This window comes from Alnus glutinosa, chromosome 10 (genome assembly GCF_958979055.1).
Source record: "Alnus glutinosa chromosome 10, dhAlnGlut1.1, whole genome shotgun sequence".
NCBI classification, from domain to species: Eukaryota; Viridiplantae; Streptophyta; class Magnoliopsida; order Fagales; family Betulaceae; genus Alnus; species Alnus glutinosa.
This window is the reverse complement of record NC_084895.1, coordinates 4680649-4701710: the sequence shown is the minus strand read 5'-3', so window position 1 is coordinate 4701710 and position 21062 is coordinate 4680649. Positions and strand designations below refer to the sequence as shown.

The 21062-nt window shown below is 36.5% G+C and overlaps 1 pseudogene; it reads left to right on the top strand.

The window, feature by feature from the left end:
* The first annotated feature begins 11804 nt into the window (after positions 1-11804).
* On the top strand, positions 11805-14474 carry LOC133880601 (receptor-like protein EIX1; annotated as a pseudogene).
* Positions 14475-21062: the final 6588 nt, after the last annotated feature.

Sequence of the window (21062 nt, the reverse complement as noted above, 5' to 3'; positions counted from 1 at the left end):
CAATGCTCAGAGTGGGGATGATTTCACAATGGAGCGTCTAGACCAAGCAGTAGCCAAAGGGGGATGGACAAACTTATTTGATGTGGTAGAGGTACAAGTTCTGGCTAGATGCATTTCAGATCACAATCCCCTTCTAGTGAGTTTCTCTAACACTAGAGACATTCAGTGGAACAAGAGCATATTTTTTAATTACGAAGCTAGTTGATCCAAGATGAACGAACCTTAGGCAGTCATTAAACAAGTATGGAGGGTCAAGCAAAAGTCTAATGAGCCCTGGAGAAATTTTAAAGACAAACTCAGCAGATGCAGGAAATCCTTGAAGATTTGGGTGAGGAAACAGGTAAATACAATGGAAGAATAAATTAATCAAAAGGAACAAGAGCTCCAGTTGATACAATTGCAAGAAAATAGGGATACCTCTAGCCAAGAGGACCTTATTAAGGAAGAACTAAATGATTTGCTAGAGCAGGAAGATTTCAAATGGAGGCAACGAGCTAAGGAGGATTGGCTGAGATTTGGGGACCGTAATTCAAGATTCTTCCATGCTTGTTTAAACCAAAAACATAGACGCAGTAGGGTATCAACTATCAGAGATAAAGAGGGCCAGCTTTGCTCTTCAAAGGAGGAAATCAAAGGTGCTTTTGTGCATTATTTCAATGAGTTGTTCAAGGGTGGGGCAAATCTGGGCGTGGACAATTGTAGTGCAGCCCTAGATAGTAGGGTATCTACCAACATGAATGCCAAGCTGTTGGCTGAATTTAAAGTGGAGGAGATTTCTCTTGCTCTCCAACAAATGTCTCCGCTTAAGTCTCCGGGTCCCGATGGGTTCTCTTCATGCTTATATCAACAGAATTGGACCACAGTGTATCCTGAGGTATGTTCTACCATCCTTCATTTCCTAAATACTAGTATGATGGATGACAGTATTAATAAAACCCACATAGCCCTTATTCCAAAAACTGCCCAGCCAAGAAGTGTTACTGAATTCCGCCCTATTAGTCTATGTAATTACAAGTTGTTTTCTAAAGTTTTGGATAATAGATTGAAAGCAGTGTTGCCAGATATAATTTCTCCCACTCAAAGTGCCTTCATTCCTGGTAGACTAATCACAGACAACATCCTTGTCGCTTATGAAACTTTGCACTCAATGCAGACACGGATGTGGGGTAAGGTGGGATTCATGGGCATTAAACTCGACATGAGCAAAGCTTATGATCGAGTTGAGTGGCCTTTCTTGGAAGCAGTCATGATCCAGCTGGGTTTTGCGGAGATATGGGTGAAGTTAGTGATGACCTGCATCAGAACTGTGTCCTATTTGGTTGTAGTGAATGGAAATCTAGTGGAACTAATTTGGCCCTCTAGGGGGATTAGGCAGGGGGATCCTATCTCTCCCTATCTTTTCTTCCTTTGTGCTGAATTTCTTAGTGCACTCCTCCAAAGGGCAGAAATTCGAAGAGTTATCACAGGGGTGCCTACGTCTCCTTGGGGCCCGAGGCTGAGCCATCTCTTTTTTGCAGACGACAGTATGTTATTTTGCAAGTCCAATTCAGTGGAATGGAGGAGACTCATCAGAATTTTGGGGGTGTATGAGGCAGGTTCTGGGTAGAAATTAAATTTGAATAAGACTTTCCTCTTTTTCAGCAGAAATATGAGCATGGAGAGAAAACAGGAAATCTTAATGCTGCCAGGTTTGACAGAGGCTCACCGAATAGATAAGTATCTTGGGCTGCCTTTTTTTGTGGGAAGATCCAGAAATGAGGCTTTCAAATATATTTTGGAGAAGGTGTCCAGCAAGTTGGAAAATTGGAAAGTCAAATTCCTTTCTCAAGCTGGAAAAGAGGTGCTCTTGAAGGCGGTGGTTCAAGCAATTCCGACTTACAGTATGAGAGTACTTCAACTCCCAATCTCTTTGTGTAAGGAGTTGAATTAATTGATGCAGAATTTTTGGTGGAGCCATATGTCCAACAACTCCAAAATTCATTGGATGAGTTGGACTAAAATGGGGAGATCTAAATCCATTAGGGGGCTGGGCTTTCGGGATTTGGTGGTGTTTAATAAAGCCCTTCTAGCAAAGCAAGGTTGGAGAATAATGCAGGAACCGAACTCCATGGCAACGCAGATTTTGAAAGCCAAATACTTCCCCTCTTCGAATTTTTTAGAAGCTCCAATGGGATCAAAGCCATCATTTGCTTGGAGAAGCCTTTGTAATGCTAAAGACCTCTTAAGCCAAGGACTTGTGTGGAGAATAGGAGACGGCAACTCAGTTAAGATTTGGGGGGATAGGTGGCTGCCCACGCCAACTTCCTTTTCTGTCCAATCCTGTCCGAGAATTCTTGATGTCTCCTCCCATGTGGCTGTTTTGATTGATCAGGAGCAAAGGATCTGGAAATTGCCTCTTTTACAGGAGGTCTTCACAGAGGAAGAGGCAAAGACCATCGCCAACATCCCTTTAAGTCCGTTGTTGCCCAAGGATAAACTAATTTGGAGAGGGACTACACATGGTGAATTCACTGTCCGAAGTGCCTATCATCTAGGCAAGGAGATTCAAGAAGATGCTGCAAAACAATGTTCGAATAAAGATAAAGGGCTGGTGATATGGAAAACTCTTTGAGCTTTAGAGGTTCCTAATTATGTGAAAATATTCTTGTGGAGAGCTTGTAACGATGTATTGCCTACCCGGGTAAACCTTTCTCAAAGGAAAATCACTGAGACCAAGTGTTGCCCATGCTGCCAAATAGAAGAAGAAAGTACACTTCATACTCTCTGGACATGTCTGGCTGCCAAGGATGTGTGGGGATGTGCAAATTCTCAGTTCCAAAAGTGTTCATATGGAGGTACAAATTTCAGCTTGCTGTTTGAACATTGTATGGAGCGCTTTGACAGGAAAGATCTTGCCCTTATGGCAGTGGTGGCCCGACGCATATCGTTGAGAAGGAATGCTTATGTTTTCGAAGGTAAATTTGATCATCCTAATGGCCTATATCTTGAAGCAGCTGTGTCCCTTGATGAGTTTAGAAGGTGCAATTTGAAGGAAACACTGCCAGCCCCACAAGATTTAGAGGATCAAGGGGCCACTTTGTCCTCATGGCTTCCACCCCCTGAAGGTGTCATTAAAGTGAACTGGGACGCTTCCTTAAATGTGTCAAAAGGTTGGACTGGTTTGGGTATAATTGCAAGGGACAATTTAGGTTTTTGTTTGGGAGCTAGAAGTGTAACAAAGCAGATGTAGGTATCTCCAAAAACAGCAGAGGTTATGGCAGCATTATTAGCGGTGCAATTTAGTAAAGAAGTGGGGTTTATGGATGTAATGTTTGAAGGTGATGAAGCTCAAGTAATGAAGGAAATCCAATCTGAGCATTCTTCTTTTTCTCGTATAGGCCATTTACTAGAATGTATCCAGATTGAAATGCGGAGCTTCAGGACAGCCAATTTTCTTATATTCCACATGGTTGTAATAATGCAGCTGATACTCTAGCTAAGGAGGCTTCTTATAATTTTTTGGATCTTTGTTGGTTGGAAGAAACTCCTAGTTGTGTTAGTGATATTGTTTTTAGGGAACAACATTGTCCCTAGATCCTCATTTCGGTGGGATCATTTTTGTTCTTGTCAGTGTTATTGAATGAAGTTTCTATTTGTTCAAAAAAAAAAAAAAAACATGTGCAGAATGGGTTGAAATTTAAGTGCACAATAACCCATCCTCAGTTCGAATCGCACGGAATGGGTATGAAATGTTTTGATTTTTTTCACATGCAGCCTTCCAGTGCTTACACCATCCCTTCTATAGAGCCATTACAACCTTCTCAGGGAGAGGAGCAATGTTGCCTTCATCCTCCGCCCCGGGCCCTTATCACCACTCCGGCCTCCGATGCCGCCACTATCGCAATCATCCATGGCTTTGTCCTCAACTTCCTCCCCCAAAACTCTAATGCCCTCCTCATCCTTCTTCATCCTTCAACGACCTCGTTTCGGTGACGACCTTGAGGCCTCTCCTCCTCACACTGACGCCGATCGCGTTCTTGTTACTCGTCTGGTTCCCCTTCTCAAGCGAGTTCCAATGGTAAGGAGCTTGTTCTTGTTGTTGGGTTGGGGTGGTTGTTGGGTAATCAAGTTCGGATCAGGGTTGTTGGATGCCTGGTTCGTGCGTGCTCGACTACGCAACTCAGGCACCGTAAGGGTGATCCATGAAGAGGGAGAAGGCTTGGTAGCGATGTGGAACCAGTGGATTCATGAAGCTTCTAGAACATAATCGATATGGCTTTGTGAAATACAAATTACAAATGGTTGTGAGCCCAACAAAAAGAAAATTGAAATCATCGAGTTGGGAGATTTGTGGAATGAAATCAAAAGGCAATTGGGAATTCTACAGATTTCTATGAAAGAGGAACGGATTTCTCTTGGTTTTATTATTCTTTATTTTTTTTTTATATATACTTTTAGCTTTCTTTCTTGAAATAAAGATTATTATTTATTATTATTATTATTTATTTTCAAATGCCAAGTTCTATTCTATTTGAGAGCTTCTACGCATGCGCAATGCATCCGTCGCTCTTCAGTCTTTTTTCCACGTGTTATTTTTTTTTTTCTTTTTTAACAAAAAAAGCAATCAAAACGCGGGTGTCTCACGTTCCATTTTCAAAATTTCCCCCATTTGTCTTTCTCAAATCTCCCCCTCTCCACTGTGCCCTCCCCCCCCTCCCCCCGACTAGATCACCGACTCCCTTGCCGACGCCGGAGTCCTTGCCAACGCCGCTCGCTCTCTCTCTCGGAGTCCCTCGAAACCAGCAGACCGGCCCACCGGCCGAAAATCCGAATCCGACGCCCTTGCCAACGAACGCCAACGCCGCTCGCTCTCCCATCCGACACCCAGCTCTTTCTCCGTCGGACCCAGCACAAACCGACCGCCCAGGTCTGACGCCGACGTCGAACCCAGCATACCGGCCCACCATTTCTTTCCCAGCTCTCTCACAGACCGACACCGAACCAGCAGACCGGGTTTCTCGAGGACCCACCGATCGGCCGTCCCAGATCTCTCTCTCAAACCCAGAGGACCGGCCCACCGACGACCCACCCGCCTAGCTCTGTCGGACCCAGCTCTCTCACAGACCAGGAGCCGGCAACCACCGTATTCTCTCTCTACGGTATCTCTCTCTCTCTCTCTTGATCGTTTCAGCTTCCCCCTCCCTCACCGACAGTGTTTCAGCTTCCTCCCACACCATCGACCAGCAACGCCTACCGCCACCCACTCACAAGAGAATGTGAAAGATAAATTGAACTAATTCTAATAGTTGGACTAAGGTAATAGGCTTTCGTTGGATTTTTTAAGTGTTGGGTTTTAGTTTAAAGGTTTTGAATCAGCTGGTGGGTGTTGCGGTTTTTGTTGGATTTATGGGTTGTTTGATCATCTGGATCTTGTTTTGTTGTAACTTGTGTGATTTTTTGTTGCATTCCTATGGTCATACTAAGAACCAAAAAAAGTGTTGAAGGGTATATAATTTTGGGTGGTATTATGAATTGGGTTGTTCTTTTGTTTTTTGGTTCGTGTTGTGAATCAGGTTATGGTTGTATCCTTTTTTGAGGCTCTTATGGAGATATGTGATCTGCTTTAGTTTTATTTAGGTATTTGGGATTGGTTTTGTTGTGTAGATAAATGAGTCAGTTTTATTTTCTTGTAAATAGAGTTTCTTTTCGTTTTGTGTGAATTTTTTTAGGTGAAAAGATCAAAATTAGTTGCATGCTGATGTGGGTTTGGTTGTATAGGTTAGTGAGGATAATGGGTTAGTTTCAAACATTCATTCTTCTATGCTTGGATTTCATATTTTTTCAGGTTGTTAGAACAATAGGCAGAAAAAATTTCATTAGAAGTTTTGCTTTTGATTTGTTTTTACTCATCTTTTGCTTAAAAAGTAGGGTTTGTCATATTCTACATGCTGACAGTGACAGTGATAAATATTTGGATAATGTTGTGGCTGGTTGAAGTCCATAACATATTCTGATTACAGCATTTGGTATGTTCTAATTACAGCCATGGACCTACATAGATTACAGAATTTGAATGCTCTGTGCAATTTTCTTCTTCCACATTTTGTCTTTGTTTACTAGACTGCTTGGAACTGACATTTCAATTAGAGATATGCCGAGAATCATCAAAACAATTTACTCATTGTTGCTTCTTTTAAAGGTTCAAAGAACCCTAGCTGTATTTTCATTTGGATATTTGCAAAGCTTCACTTTTGTTACTATTTACTTTTCTTCTTTATTTAGTGATATTCTGATATTCATTTGGGGGTTTGTTTATTCTTTGTTCTAATATTCTTTTGATTGGTGATTATTTGACATGCTTGTTTGACATGCTCGCATGCTTAGATTGGTTGGTTAGTTGAATGATACTTTCTGAGGTTTTATGTTTTATTTAGGTCTTTTATATAGGCATGAGAAAATGTCGGTAAATAGTGGTGCGTCAAGTGCACATCCGTTATGTTATTGTGGAGTGCCTGCACGTGTAAGGTATTCTTGGACTGATACCAATACCGCCAGAAAGTGGTATGGCTGTGAAAATTATAAGGTAATTTTTGAAATTAATGTTGTGTTATACTTTGTTTAATTGCTAGTAGGTGATGACATTATAATTTACTCTTTCTTTGTCATGCAGAGAACGGGTGATTGTGATTTTTTTACATGGGCTAATAATGAAATGACTACGTACGAGACAAAGATAATGGAACGCCTGAAAGTCCTAGGCGATAGAAGAAAGGCAGATAGTGATAGAATTGAGAAGCTGATTGAAAAAAAATATAATGATCAATATGTTAAACTTGAGAAGCTAATTGAAAAAAAAAAAATATAATGATCAATATGTTAAACTTCGACGGGAGCTGGAGTTGTGTCAAACTAATGGGAGGATTTTCCGAATGTTTCGGGCTATAATAGTAGTGGTCATTTTGCTTTTAGTTTTTTACTTTAGTGGCTATGGTGGATCTCGAGATACTTGATGTTAAACTAAAAGAAAATGAGGTATGTATCAAGTTGGGATGTATTGTATTATGGTCTGTTGGATTGTAATGTGGTCACTTGGTTTTTATTTTGGAAGAGGAATGTTATTTTGAAATTGGTGAACAAGTCTAGTAAATTTGGTTGAATGTAATATCATTACACTTTTGGTTTAATGTAATATGATAGTCTACCCTTCAAATGGTTCTTTGCAAATGAATCGTAGTACTCAAATATATTTTGCATAAATCATAAAATTTTGCTTTGGTAGAAGGTAGATTCTTCTTAGACAATTTTTGTTTAAATCCTGGGAAATTTAATTAGAAGCTCATGTTTTTGGTGATACTTGATAATTATTGGATGAAGCTTCTTGAGGCTGAGTGTTACACTTTGAGACATTTTGGAGAAACTTAACTTAAAGCTTTCCATAAAAGGGATAGTTGGATGATTTCAAAGGATTTGGAACATCCATTTAATAGAAATTGCTCAAAAACAAATTTACACATACAATCCATACCCTTAAAACCACTTCACACTTCAGTTTCACAATCTTCATTAGGCTTACATTTCTAAGGACAAAAAAAGAAAAAAGAAAAAAAAGAGAAGCAGATTCTCAACATTTTCTCAGTCAAAAGATATACAGCAATATGAAATCTTTTTATCCATATATTGGTGAAATTGTTGGATGAGTTGATATCATCTGAAGGCAGCGAACAATGATTGTCAACGGGTGTTTGTTTAACAGTCTTCTAGTCAAAACCATCTGTTTGCATCACAACTGGAGGGAAAAAAAAAAAAAAAACAAAATGAATAAGGAATAATCATTGAAATAATCAACAGTTTCTATTCAAATGAGAATACATTTCAATAGTGCTGCACAATATGTTTTCCTCTTTGGCAGCAAGCTTTCTGTTCAAAAATCAGTATCTTGTATTGTTTTTACAAACTTCAGAACATAAGAATTAGAGAAAACACAAAGGAGAAGTTTTTCTCAGATTTGTTGAAAATTAACTCTCAAAAACTTGAAAGAATAGTTGAAAACACTTCCCAAAATCTTGATTAAAAGCTGGACAGCGAGTGGCAACTTCTAGGAATCAGTTTTGGGGTTCAAATTGCCACTGATTTTGCATGGAAACAACACATATATTTAGTTATGTTAGAACCTAAAGACCAAAATAGAGCAATGCATCATAATCAAGATACTTCAGTGGGACAAAGCAAATAAAAATGACAAATGCATAATAAAATCTGCTAACAAGTGTATCTACAATCCACCCTCCAAGATTTGCAGAAAATGCCATTGTAAGCCAAGGCAAAACACAAAAAAGCCCAGATTCCGTAAGATCAAACTTCAGGACCTAGGAAGTTATCAGAGGAAATGTATTTACTCTGTCAGTATAATGAATGCAAGCAGCAGCATCTATTCAGTTTTGCAAAATTTGCAACCCAAAGAGCCATCAGAATTTAACACTATGTATTGTTCCAGGTTTCAACATATCACAAAACAAAAAAATGGTAATTAAGTAGGAATCCATAGCTTTAAGAATTTATGTTGTCACACCAAAAGATGGTAAAGCTGAACACTATAATATTCCAAACCAAAAAGTATGGTTTTACTGTTTCAGAATTTTCTGTATCACACATTAACATATGAGAAAATCATAACTCCAGAAGATATTAATGTAAACAAGGGCTGAACTAACTAAATGCTTGGAGGCAGTAGCTCGTCCACGAGAACGTTCTTGTAACATTAACAACTAGCTTTTTCCACCATGTAACATTAACTGATAACCTGAAATAACATGTAACATTAACAACTAGCTTTTTCCACCATTGCACACTATTGAGGAACAATTAACAACTAGCTTCTATTTTACTTACAAAGGACAGGGGAAAAGGAAAATTGGAACACAGTAGCACCAAAAAATTCGATCAAGAATATCACCTGAAATAACATGTAAGTACACCTTAAACAATAGCAATAAAAACGACCAAATTTGAATAAAATGATAAAAAACCAAATACTTACGACAAGTATATGAAATCTCCTTCAACAGGACATGATAGTTGTGAATTCCTGAAAGTCTAAAACAAAACAGATGGTGCATGAGTAGTCAACCCGGGCTTTCAACTCATCAGGCAGAGTAAATCCCCATATACATCATGCTAGAAAGAAATGCACCCCCTTTGTTTATGGGGAAGGAAATGATTGTTCTCAAAAGCACCAACGAGCCAAAACCAACAAACAAAAGCTCAAAACACCCAAGTAAAAAAATCAACAGGAAATAGTAACGGAGAGGAAAGGTTGTTTTACCTCTGAAGAGCTTCTTTGAGAAGGAACTTGAGACGGGCTGAGATCAATCGGCGCTGGAAGTGGAGAGCTCGGTCAATGGTGGAGACGACGCCGGAAAAGGGGGAGTTCTGCTCCTGCCGGAAGTAGGAGAGCTCAATCGCCGCCGAAAAGTGGAGGAGATCGGCCAGAAAATGGGGCAACGATCTGCCGGAAATAGGGGAGCTCGTGCCGGAAAAGCGGGAGATCGGCCGGAAATAGGGCAGCTCGGTCGCGGCCGGAAAATGGGGGTAAAGTGCCGAAAAAGCGGGAGATCGGCCGAAAATAGTGAAGCTCGGTCGCTGCCGGAAAAGGGAAGTGATCGGCCGAAAAATGGGGGCAAAGAGATCGACCGAAAAATGGGGAAGGAGAGATTTTTGAGGGAAAGAGAAAGGGAAGAAAAATTGGGGGGAAAATGTTGTCTAATGGAGCAAAATACTGTCAGTATACTGAGTCTTTCCCATGGGTTGACATTGAGTTGGAGTTGAGTTCAAAATTTTAAGTTCATTGTCAGTGCCACGGTGGAAAGAGACGGAAGAGGGACGGACAAAAGGCTTACGTTTAGCATTTCCCATTCTATTTTCTTTTTAAATGAAAATTGTTTTGAAAATAATTGTCCAAACACCTTAGATATTGTTTTCTGTTTTTAAAAATTGTTTTCAAAAACAGTTGCCGAACAGTTTTTTAACAAAAAAAACAACAAAAAACAGTTTTTTGTTTTTATTTTTGAAAACAATTCTCAAACACAAAAACAAAATAATAATGATTCAATGCCACCTAAATATACAGTTTTTCACCACCTTGCCTATGTGGCAAGGTGGTCCCCCACTACTTTTTGAGTTTTTTTGTTTTTAAAAAATAAATTAAGGTGAGGGACCACCTTGCCACATAGACAAGGTGGTGAAAAGTTGTATATTTAGGTGGTAGTGAATCATTACTCAAAACAAAAATCAGTTTACCAAACAAGCCATGTTTTTCTAAGGTTTGGTCGCGAATCAATGAGGTGTCCTCTTAAGAGCCATTGTTTTAAATTGACGGCTTAGATTAAAAAAATTGTGAAGGGCAATTTCTTTGAAATTGTGGGGATCTGAATCCGAATATTTCAGCTTTGGCCTTTGTGTGATGGGTACTGTGTACGCGTACCGTGTAAACAACACTAACTAGTCTTTCACTTTGTCCGTGTACCGTGTAGACTAGACTAACTAGTCTTTTAAGACTTCACTTTATCATATGTGATATTGATATTGATAGGTTGGCTAAGAATGGTCGACTAATAGGCTAGTCTAGAAAAATATAAAAAAAAAATTATTTTTATTTTATTTGAATAATCAGTATATAGATTAGCCTTGTAGAATAATCTGTAAAGACTAATCTAGTAGACTATTTGAATAATTTTAATATTATCCACTTGTGGTGTATTCATAATTTTTTTTAAAAAAAAATTATGACAACAATATTTTTGATTATTTATTGTACATTTATGTGATTGATTAACTATTATTTTTTTATTATAATTGTTTTCTTATTAACATAAGAACAATATTAGCATCTTTTGAGAAGTTTTTTTATTATATTTTACGATTTATTTTATCATTCAAATTTTGCCCCTACTTGAAAAAATTCCTAGCTCGGCCTCTAGTCGGAATAACTATTCTATTCTCCTTTATCTTATATTTCTAGTAATAAATATTCATGTTCCCAATAAAATACTGCATATGGAAACCAAAGACCTTAAAATATTGGAGTTTAGAATATGTCACGATGTGAAGGAGGCTGAAAGAAAAAAGTTGTGGATAAAAAAATGTTTTGCGCGTTAATGTGAACATGGAAAAAGCAATTACAGGTAATATTTTTGCCTTGTATATAATACAATGATTAAAAACTATATATACATGATATACCCCCACCAACTTGTACAGAAAAATAACACCCACTAGCTCATGGTTTGAACTTTCGGTGTTCTTCCAATAAATTTAAGGGTTAAAGGCTTTTTGGTATTTGTGGTTTGAAAAATTTTACTTTTTGGTACTTCAATTTTAATTGGCATAGCAAATGATACTTGGGTTTTAAAAAAAGGACGAATACGGTATCTCCGTTCATTTTTTATCTAAAATTTAACGGATTGCCATGTGTCTACACTCAGGTGTTAACACATGGCACAATGTAAAAAAATAAAATTCAAAAAATAGAAATTAAAAATAATAAAACTTAAAAAAATTAAAAATTAAAAATTGGAAAAAAAAAAAAAAAAGAAAGAAAAAAGAGGTGGCTGAACCACTCCCAATTACTCATATAATTTTTTTTTTTTTTTTTAAGTTTTATTATTAAATAAAAAATAAAAAAATCTCATTCTTCAAAGCTGCCAACCATCCTTTCGACTTTCGAGCAATCCTTTTCGCTACTTTCCAGTATTTTATTGGGCTCCTTATCCCCTTCTTCTTGTAATTCTTTATTCGCTCATATTCTCATTGATGTGAATTCTTTATTCGCTCATATTCTCCCTTCGTTTCACACCTTGACGATCGATATTTAATACAAACTTTCGTTCTACACTTGGTGTCGTGTGAGTTTGTTTCGGACCTTTCATCAAACAATGAGAGGGCGTTATGCTGGATTGCTGCTGCTCATACTTGGGCTACTCTGTACCAAACGCAGTAATTCAGAGGTCATTTCCAGATGCATAGAGGAAGAAAGACAAGCATTACTCATATTCAAACAAGACCTTGAAGATAATTACAGCCTGCTGTCTTCTTGGGGCAGCCAGGAAGATTGTTGCAAATGGAAAGGAATCAAATGCAGCAACAGGACAGGACATGTTGTCACGCTTGATCTCCGGCCTGGTGATCGGAATCTACAAGGTGAGATAACCTCTTCGTTACTGGGATTGCAGCATTTGGCTTACTTGGACTTAAGTTTCAATCATTTCTCCATCCTCCCAAACTTCATTGGTTCACTCACTAAATTGCAATATCTCAATCTTTCCAAAACCAATATAGTTGGAAACATTCCACAGCAGCTTGGAGATCTCTCAAGCTTGATTTCTCTTGATCTCAGCTTGAACAAGTTAGAAGGTTCGATTCCAAAAGCTTTTGGGAATATGGTAGCTCTTGTTCATCTTGACCTGTCTTCTAACAACCTTGAGGGCATGATACCCCAAACTTTGGAGAATCTTCACAATTTACAAGTATTAGACTTATCAAACAATAGCATAAGTGGAGAGGTGCCTGATCTTTCAAACTTCCCTTTGTTGAGAGAGTTGCATCTATCTAAGAATCGGCTAAATGGGAGTTTAACCAAAGGCATGAGAAAACTTTCCAAACTCCAGATTCTAGATGTGTCTTCAAATTCTTTCGAAGGTGATATCACTGATTCACATTTGTCGAATCTTTCCAGCTTAAACCTATTGGACCTCTCTTCTAATTCTCTGTCTTTGAAGTTTAATTCAGACTGGATTCCACCATTTAATCTGGATACCATAGCATTGAGGTCTTGCAAATTAGGACCAACTTTTCCTGAATGGCTTCAAACACAAAAGAATTTTACGCGGCTTGATATGTCTGATGCAGGAACCTTTCTTACAATGTAGGGTTCTTAAATCTCTCCCGCAACCAGATCACTGGTACCATACCTCTTCAATGGTTTTTGTCACAATTTATTGGTTATCCTGTAATAGATTTGAGTTTTAACCGTTTTGGTGGTCTATTGCCCCAACTTAATTTTGATTGGACTGTGCTAAATCTCTCCAATAATCTGTTCAAAGGATCCATTACATTCATATGTGAGACAAATGGGTCCGCTAACACCAATTATACGCCTTCAGTTTTGAGTTACCTTGATCTTTCAGATAATTTGTTATCCGAAGAACTCCCTTACTGTTGGGGAAATATGGTGTCCTTGACAGTGCTTAATTTGGCAAACAATAATCTCTCAGGAAGAATCCCTGATTCTATTTGCGGTTCTACGAGACATGGAATTCAATCGTTGCATTTGCAAAACAACAGTTTCATTGGAGAACTGCCCAAAACAATGATAAACTGCTCTTCGTTGAGGCTACTTGATCTTGGAGAAAACATAATTTCTGGGAGGATACCAACATGGATAGGCACATGCCTACCCCATTTGATGATTTTTCGGCTGTCATCAAACTTGTTAATAGGTTGCATACCATTACAATTATGTCATCTAACATCTCTTCAAATCTTGGACCTCTCTCACAACAATATTACAGGGACTATACCTCCATGCCTCAATAACTTCACTGCCATGGCTCAAACACAAAGTTCTTATGTAAGTGTTCCTCATCCATATGTTTCTCCTTCTGGGACCTCCTTTCCTCTCACTTCTGACTACGTTGACAATTTATTAGTGACTTCCAAAGAAAAAAATCTCGAGTATAGCAAAACTCTGGGACTAGTAAAAGCCATCGATCTTTCGAACAACAAATTAAAAGGAGAAATTCCAAAAGAAATAACAAGTCTCTCAAGATTGATTGGGTTAAATCTATCTAGAAACTTGTTGACTGGCATCATCCCTCAGAATATTGGTTACCTGGAGAGATTAGAGTCTTTAGACTTGTCAAGAAATCTCCTTTCAGGCATAATTCCCCAAAGCTTGGCTACTTTGAGCTTTTTGGGCCATTTGAATTTGTCAAACAACAACTTGTCAGGTAAAATCCCAACAGGTACACAGCTCCAGAGCTTTAGTCCTTCTTCATATTAAGGTAACCGAGATCTTTGCGGCTTGCCTATTTTGAAAAGGTGTTTAGGAGATGAAGCAACTCAAGGTCCTCAAATTGGTGGCAACCAAGAAGGCACAAACTCCAATGAATGTCTAGGGTTTTATATTACCATTGCACTCGGATTCATTGTTGGAGTTTTTGGTGTTTGTGGATTGTTGCTATTGAAGAGTTCTTGGAGTTATACGTATTTCCGGTACCTAGAGAGAATAGGAGATAGGCTCTATGAAATAATAACCGTCTGCATGGCCAAATTACAGAGAAACTTCAAGGCTCAATGCTAACAAGAAAACCTTCTGTCAAGGTAGAAATGGTGTTCCCAATAATTGTCCTTTATTTCAAATATTTCATGCTTGTAGTTCGTTGTTGGCTGTCCTCTATAAATTGTAATGGTAATATAAATTTTGATTTTTTTTAAAGCTATTATTTTCGCCTTAAGAATAATTTTTTTCTTAAAGTGCATTGTTTTGTTTGTGGTTCCTGTATATATATGTCTATACGTAATTAGGAAATATATTTTCTAAACTCACGGATGTTCTCCTAAAAAAAAGTTGTGGCCCATCGTCTAAAAGCAACATTTTTGTATACTTACTACTTTTTTAAAAGGTAGCCGTTCAAACAATTCTAATAAATCCAACAGCACAACATAAATTACTTATCTATTTACATGCGACGGATATTAACTATAACTAATCTGTTATTTATAACTATCTGCTATCTGTATAGATGAATGCGATTATCAAAAATTACTATCTTCGTACCCTTTAATTTATATATAACATTTATTTTTAATGTTTGATAGATTTGTAATTTATGTTTTTTTTTTTTATGTTTGTTAGAATATTTGTAATGTTGTTGGATTTACATTTGAACAACTGCCCTTTGTAATTTGTATGTTTGTTATTTTTTTTTTAATAAACCCATTATGAGGTGTTTGTATTTTCTTTGTTATTTTTAAGTTGGAATGTGAAATCAAGATATAGATTTCATCTAAAATACTAGGGCTTCAAAAAACACTAAAAACATGCCTAAAGTAATTTCAAAATTGTTTAAAATATGTCTTAATAAATACCAAAAGAATACCCAAAAGACTAAAACAGGCCTAAAAAGCTCATTGCTTGATATGCTGATAACGGATAATAACTGTATTCAATAATCACGCGGATAATAATCGCGTGATGCGAATGCGGATAGGACTCTAGGGAACTTCACAGCAAAGCAGCCTCTTGTCACCACAACTTGACACCTGGCCCACCCGGTCGCTACTATTCGCCACCTGGCCAGCAGACAAGGAAAACAATGGATAAAAGGGGAATAAGAAGTAGGTAAGTGCCCTCTCTCTCTCTCTTCCTCATATCCATATAGAAAATGAGTCCTTCATATCAGAAAACATTCACTTCATTTCTCTCCTGGACAAATATGCTAATTTAGGCATTAAAACTATCTTCTGCCGCTCGCTCCGACAAGCTCTTATGCCTTCTTTTTTATTTACTTTGCAGACGTCTTGAAGACAGCTAATGTAATTCTAGCAGCCTCTGAAATTATGTACCTGTAAGGTTGTTCAGCCTCTTTCTATTTACGGCAGAGTCCTAAAATAGTTGGATTATAAGTATAATGAAGACGCTTGAGATGGATAAAAATATTACAATTGTTTAGGATGAAATACTTTACATACCCTATCAACTGTTCCACTAATTTTATATATCATAAAGATTTTGAAACTTATCATACACTATTACCCAAAGAAATGGGAACAGAGCCAAAATTTTCTATCTAGAGGAGTCAAAAACATGAATGAGAGGTCAAATTTAACTTAATAAAAAAAAAAAAAAATCAAACTTATATATATATGACCTGGAGCACACAATAATACTATTTAGATGAGCTTTTTATGCAATGTATTGTACGCAATGCATGCATAGCCGTTACAGTTAACCTAAATGACGAAACTAATCAAGCGCACTAGTCATTAGCGTACCACATCGAAAACTTCTGAAACACAAAGAGGTGTTTATATAGTGGGATTTCTGATTAGAAGGTCACGACCTTACTTGAACAGGATCTGTTGTATAGGCTCGTACTTCTGTATCTTTGAGCAAATATGAGTAATGCTTGTGTTTCGTCCTCTATGCATCTGAAAGTGACCTCTGAATTACTGCGTTTGGTACAGGGTAGCAATCCAGCATATAGCCCTCTCATTGTTTGATGAAAGGTCTGAAACAAAGGGCTTGTTAGGCCATGAACTTGCCATGCCATGATAATGGGTTACAATAATTTTCTTTTCTTTTTTTCTCACTTTTTCACATTTTTTTTAATAATAATGAACATCAAATCATTTCTTACTTTAATTCACTATGATATAAAACTTTTTTATTTTTCTATACAAATTTTTTTTACTTTATATAATATCATCACTTTTTATTAATTCTAAAATTAACAACCTACTACTTTATTATCTACAAGCATTTGCCAAACAAGCCCAAACTCACACGACACCAAGTGTAAAAAGAAAGTTTGTATTATATATCGATCGTCAAGGTGTGAAACAAAGGGAGAATATGAGCGAATAAAGAATTCACATCAATGAGAATATGAGCGAATAAAGAATTACAAGAAGAAAGGGGTAAGGAGCCTAATAAAATACTGCAAGTCTGGAAATGAGAGAAAAGGACGAGTAGTGATTGGGGGGAGGCCATTGATCGGCTCACTCCCCCTTTATATTAAAAAAACTTACTTTTAATCCACTTTTTATTTTTTATATTATTTTATTCCTTCTTTTGGATTAAAAGAGGATTTTTTTAATATAAAGGAGAGGGAGCCGGTCAATGGCATCCCCCAATCACTACCTGAAAAGGACAGCTTTAAAGGAAGGCAAGAAGAAGGGGGTAAGCCGGTAAAGTGACTGCTTGAAAGGATGACGGCTTTGAAAAATCATGAAAGACCAAAAAAAAAAGAAGCATTTGTGTCAAATTCATCTGGCACCAAAATTCAAAGTCACATTTTGTCAAAAATTTAGTTGAAAGATTTTTCATTTTTCACATAAGACTTGAGAGTCAACTTGGTTATGTCCAACTCCAAAAATGACTATTTTTGCCAATTTTATTTATTTTTTTTTAATTTTTTTTTTTTTTATGGGGTAGAAACTGTTGATCACTACTCATTTCCTGGAAATTCATTCGTGCAAATCGGGTCACACTAATTAAACATGCCATTCGTGAGTGTGTGAAAATATTAGAAGGGCGACAGGGTGTCAGCTTCTTAGCATATATTAGGATTGTGAAAAATGTTAGAGCATCTCTTAGTGTTCTTAGGATTGTATATGTAGGCAGATATTAACTGCCTGCATTTATTATATACAATTATTTATTATCCGCACTTGATGAAAATGCATTTAGCAAAAAGGAAAATAATAATAAAATATCTATGAATGAATCTTTGAAAATATTATATATATTTATTATCTATCTGAATCTTTGAAAATTATATATATATATATATATATAATTGAAATTATAATTGAAATTTTCACTAAAATATATTAAAATGAGAAAAATTATTTTAATACAATAAAGAATATGATGTAGAGTATTTGTGAAAGTGAATCTTTAAAATAAAATGAAAAAAGTTAAACTTTTCTTGAAAATTTAAAGAACCAAATACTAATCATCTTAGTAATGTTTGCCACATAGATATGGTGAACTTTTTAGGACCTTTCAATGGCCGAGGATATTGTCATCTTTCCGCTCTTCAAAACGAGAGTCGTTATTTTTTTGCATGGGCTACATAACGTATTTTAAATGATTTTTTATGTTAATTATTAAAAATTATTCATTTAAATCACGGCACATTAACATATGTAAAAATGAATATGAAAAATGAGTATGAAAAACAAAAAGTAGCGTTAGTGTCAAATTCATCTAGCACTAAAATATGAAAGCTTCGTGACATGAACAAACATGTTAATTCTTTTGGTAACAGAATTTGGCACTGATTGAATTTACTGGAAGGACACCCTAAGTTCAAACCATGAGCTAGTGGGCGTTATTTTTCTGTGCAAGTTGGTGGGGTATATCATGTTTATATAGTTTTTAATCATTGTATTATATACAAGGCAAGCATATTACTTGTAATTGCTTTTTTCACATCGTGACATACCCTAAACGCCAATATTTTAAGGTATGGTTTGGTTTGCAAATTCATTATTCCATTGAGAAGGAGAGTATTTATTATTGAGAATAAAAGAGAGTGAAATGAAATTGTTATTCCTACTCTTTATAGGTTTGGTGACAACATATATACTTTAATTGGAATCAAATCAAAATTACTAAAAAAAAACCCCACATTATTTTTTAAAAAAAAACTCACATTAACAAAAGAAGAAGAAAACATGAATACTGGTGAGTGTCAGGCCACCCTTGAAGGTTTTCGAGGGTGGTCATGGCCACCCCCGAAGGCTATCGGTGGTGGCCCAAGCCACCCCCAAATGCACTGGGGGTGGTCGCAATGAGTAGTCAGCCAACCACACTATTCACACAGTTTTTTTTTTTTCTTTAAAAAAAAAAAAAAAATTGAAAGAAAATAAAAAATAATGTATGTGGTTTTTTTTTTGGAAAATAAAGTCTATTCTTTTAAGAATAGTTGTTCCTCTCATTTCTTAGAGGAAGACCTATTCCTCTTGGTAAGAGAATAATTATTCTAATGAATAAATTCCTACCAATTAAAAGAATGATTATTCCTATGGACTAGTCATTCTATTCTAAGGGCCTATTCCGAAAATCAAACGAGGCTTAAAGATGATAGCTAAACATTGAAAAATTAGTAATTTTCCTAAAAAAATATGTTTAACTTTATTTGTCTCGGCGTAAAATATTTTTGGAAAAAAAATTTCGTATTTTTCGGTGTTTGGTGCGACCCAAAAATGTTTTCGGTTTGAGCGAAAAAGCTTTTTTAATCTTTTGAAAATGGTTTCCCTTTTTTTATTATCGTAAATCATTTTTTGAGTTTGAGCTTCTCGTACGTATTCTCTCACAATTTATTCGCTACCACCGCTGAAGGTTGCTAGAGATTGCCGGCTGCGGTTGGATTCTTGCTGAAGGTAGCTGGATTCTGGCCTTAATTCACTAGATTTCGACACCGAAAGTCGTCGAAATCTGCCACCGATGTTTGCTAGAAGTTACTGATTGTCTTTTGCCGTCATCAACATTTGCCTGTAGTCGCTAGTTTTCATACGAGTCAAACGTCGTAAAATGCTTTCAACTGATGAAGATAATTTTTTAAAATCATTTTACATCAAAATAAAGGGAGCTTAAATACTTTTTACATCATAAAAATGTTGTACGAAGCTTTATTCCATGTTTTAGACATTTTTTAGGAATTTGTAAAATCAGTATTACTTAGGAGTAGCATATTAAGTAGAATTGATTTAAGATTTTTTTTTTTTTTTCCCTAAGAAGAACTAAATTAGGAGTGTTTTTTATTTTCTGTTCTTTCTGACATAATTTTTAATTCTTTTTCGAAATATGCGTTCAGTAGTATTTAAATTGGCCTCTCTCTCATCTCTACTTATTTGTCCTTTCTTCATCTTAACTAATTAACCCTTCATCAATATGGGAATCTTCTTTTTAAGTGCAGAGTTTGTTTCAAGGGAAATGCTACCTTGTATGCTGAGATCCCACCCCCATCGCACCCCTCCTACGTGGACAGCTTTTTTTCACTTATTTTATTGCTTAAATAAAAAACAAACCAAAAAATAAACAGAATCAAATGGGCGGACAAACTGAAGAAAAAGAAAACAAAATTCAAAATTTACTCCTCTGACTCTCTCTCTCTCCGGCACTCCCTCTTCCCTGCCCATCGGCCGTCCATCTTCACCGGATTCCGTCTCCAACAGCCGCCATCTTTCTCTCTCTCATCCGTACTTCACCGGCGATAAACTCTCTCTCTCTCTCTCTCCTCTCCCCAGCTAGCCGTTCTTCTTTACCTGCGGTGTCTCCACCGGCGAGGACCTTTCCCCCAACTCAGCCAGCCACATCTCTTTGAATGGAGGTTCGATTTTTTGATTTTTTTTTTTTTCCCTTTTTTTTTTAACATAAGGCACGACCTTCTTCTTTTTCTTCTTCTTCTTCTTCTTCTTCTTTTTTTTAACATTTTCTTTGTTCTGGGTTTGATTTAGTTCATGGGTGGAAGATGAAAGAGGCTAGAGTAGGGTGATACATTTTTACTCTCTGGGCATTAAGAAGGTATTTTTTTTTTTTTTTTCCCTGCAAGAGCAAACACTAAAATGAGAATGTGAAAAAAGAGAAATCTTTTTGTTCTATTGCTTCTGGGTTTTCAAAAGTTTTCACTTTTTCTATCTTATTTTGTTTGAATTTCAGTTCCTGTTTATGATTTTGTCACAATTTACATATATGGTTAATCCTATCATTTATTACAAATTTTGATTGAAACAATGACTGAAATACAGATTAAATTTGTTGTTTTGTTGTGCTAAGATCTTATCTGTTATTCATGTCAATTTTATAGATGTTACCCCTCCTATTGCCTAGCCCAGTTATTTCTTTTCTAGACATAGTTGTTATGTGCTTGGTCTATATATCTTTTATAACTTTGATAAATTAGGAAAAGACATTTAAGGTTTTTTTTTTTTCTTTTTTTCTTTTTTTGCAAGAGCAAACACTAAATTTTTCTGCAAGTGCAAACACTAAGTTGCATAGGATTGATCCTATGCAACTTATATCTCAGCTGGCAAATCTCATTATGGACATTCTTGCGGGTAAATGTCAAAAAGTTAGTTATGAAGTCAGAAGAAAGTTTTCTACTCGGCATACTACGGTTATTATGCTTTAAAATTTGCAATATGTACCATGTTTGGCTGTCCAGTAGATGGATTCTATCAAAATATGTGCACTAGATATAAGTTGCTACAAGAATGCTTACTTTTATACAAATCTCACTGACTTTAGATGTTGATTTGCTACTCAGCTTGTTTAACGGGCATGGATCATCAAATTA